Here is a 3079-nt window from a genome sequence, read left to right on the forward strand (position 1 = left end):
CTAAGAGACCTCAGCGATAAGTCCAGCCGCAGCTCACCTGGTCCTTCTAACGGCAGAACAATAGAACGATCCCAAATGCACAGCTCTTCGGCAGGTTTAGGCCAGCGGCTTGCCACCAAACGAGCAGCTCTTTCTCTTTCTCTCTCTCCCTCATTCCCTTGACTATATGGCTAAGACAATATTTTGCGCTGCGTTTGCTTTGCTGGCAATGCGAGCTCCTATATCATTTATCAGATGTAAGTTTCATGGCCGTTTTGGCTTTGACTTTACCTTTGCTATTCGGTATTAATACCCTCACTTGAGTAACAATGCTTTTGTTATGACAATTGTAACACTTTTGGCCACTTTTTTTGAATAATTTTAATTTCAATCAATTTCAATAAATAGAATCTCAATCTTAAGCTTGATATGCATTTTATAAGCAATATTAATGGGATAGTATCTTCAGCTGCAACCAAAAGCGAATTCTTCGGCACGCTCGCAATTAAACCATCAGCCTATTCAAAAAGGAGCTCAACTGATTCATCCTTATAATCTATAAACCCATGATCGGTATCTAGACCGAAGTTGTTTAATCAAAGGATATTCCCGCCTGTCTACACATTTTATTTTATTTTTTTCAACTGCCGACACTCCTTCTTAAAAGCACATTATATTTTTTGTTAAAAAAGCTATGCATTTGAGAAATATGCATCATTCTGTAGAGTATTTCTGCTTCATTATTACAATGCTGACTTTTCTAAAACATTTTTCTGTTTGGCTTCTCTTTTATTATTATTATTGTTTTTGCTGTTGTCGTTGCTGCTGCTTGCAGAGTGTTTGCGGAGTGTTAACATGATCTTTTATTACTACTGCTGTTCGGTTGGGAACTAGTGCCACCGGGTAGGTTTATTTACCGCTAATAATGGTCATTTAGCTTGATATTTTTGCCACGTTGACGATGGCGTGGCTCTGATTAGACAGTGAGTTAGCTTTGGGAGCTGCAAATGCACATGAGCAATGCGCAGCAATGGCAAGCGCACACACACACAAACACACACTTACATTTAGATTTCATTTTCTAAAAATTTGTAAAACGCGATTTTTGAATTTGTTCAGCAATTTGCTGCTTAATTGACAAAACACACACCGACGGCGACAGACTGGGCAACAACCAGCGGCGTTTTTCTGTAGTTGTAGTCAAAGCGAATAATCCAACAACACACGCTTGCAACACACACAGCACACATACTTAGTCAAGAACCAATACGAAAATTCAAATCCGAATCCAAAAACAACTAATAAAATCATATATGCAACAAATAGCGGCGGCAGGCAAGCTGCAGAGACCCCAATGAGTCACCCGGCAGCAGGCAGCAGGCAGACACTCTATGGCCACAGCTCTTGGCCCAGACAGCTGTGCAGACTAAGCGCCCCAGTTTGGTGGATAGAAAGGCAGGAGTAGGTGCATGTGATATGTCTGGTGCTACGGGGCGTGCTTAGATATATAAAATGTGCAACATTTTTAACAAACATGCGCGCTTTGAGGCAAATACTCGCTACAGCAAAACACAACATGCAAAGTATCAATGGTTAGCAGCAAATAGATAAAATTGATACTTTGCATATTCAAATGGGATAAGACTTGCAGGTATCAAAAATAAATTGAAAATCTAAGCGTATATCAAGATCCCTATTTGATATTATTATCAATATTAGGTAAAAGTTGAAACGGGCTCATATTTGAACAGATAGATGTTCAATTGTTAATTCTCGCATTTTTCATCTCATAAGCGTGATTTCCACTTAATAAAATATCGAAAAAATAAGTTTTTGTAAAATTAAAGTGCTCGTATCCTGTCAGAAGAGCGACCGCCTAAGCATAATATTTATCATAATACTTAGCATGTTGATAAGAATTGCGGACATACAAAAGTTATTTAAACAGTCATTCTGAAAAATAGAAAATATTTCATTAAAAACTGATTTTGTGAACGGTATATATCAGAAGACTTTCCCTGTATGTAATATAGAGTATAGTGTAACCAAAACATAATAAGTTTTGTAAAGCTAATAAGAAACAAGAGCTTTTAACAGATTTCTGACTCCTGTCCGATTTGGTGGTTCGATCCGACAAATGTGCCTACAAAAAAACGACAGCCCAACGTTGCGTGACGATATTTTTTTAACTGGCAGACTAGCTGCATAGATACAGACATGTGGAAAAATAGATGGACTTGGCAAGATCATAGATAAATTGTATATATTTTATAGAATCTGAGATAACAAATTACCAAATTATGAAATTCTATTAACGGCATAAAAATGTACCAAAATAATATGACATTTATTTTGTCATTATATACCCACGTATTGTTATTCTTAAATGTTATTCTTATTCTTAAATTTGTAGAAGCTTTTTGAAATATCCTTACTCTTTTTCCGGCTTGAAATATATATTATAGCTTTAATTGACAATTATTTACTCTGCTTCTTGATGCGTAAAGACTGTTTTATAGTCATACTATTCGTTAAAATCATACAGAGCAATTGATTGGGGTTTCCTACATCCGCGATCACAGTTGCAGCAGAAAATGTTGCAGCTGCCTACCCCACAACAGACTTTCGGGCTAGAAAGATCATCACAGACATGTGCAAAATTACGCTTAGAGTCTGCGCGACAGCATTCACAATTCGCCTGCCAGATATACAGCGAAAAAGTACCCAAAATTAATAATTGCCACGTATACCACATTGCAGCTGTATAGAGCAGCACCGAAGTGCACAGTAAAACTTCAAGAAGTGTTTAGCAAATGCTATTCGACCTTCGGAAAAAAATAACATACTTTTTGTTATGTGACAAGGAAATAATTAAATTAGTTATATATACCGTATAAGAAATTTGTGTGTAACGAACCAATTATACCTTTCGAAGGTATAAGAGAGTATTACATTACCCGTGCCACTAGATTGTTCCAGTGGTGACCTCTTATTAAGATCGGCAAGAACGAGGTGGTCTGTGAACGAGCATTGCTTTCGTCGTTTCGCTTGCGCCCTAACTCTTTAACTTTGAAAAACTATGGTTCGAATGATGACTTAT

Source organism: Drosophila montana, unplaced genomic scaffold, assembly GCF_035044405.1.
Source record: "Drosophila montana isolate Dmon_TW-CO22-7 unplaced genomic scaffold, ASM3504440v1 contig_1_1, whole genome shotgun sequence".
Taxonomy (NCBI): domain Eukaryota; kingdom Metazoa; phylum Arthropoda; class Insecta; order Diptera; family Drosophilidae; genus Drosophila; species Drosophila montana.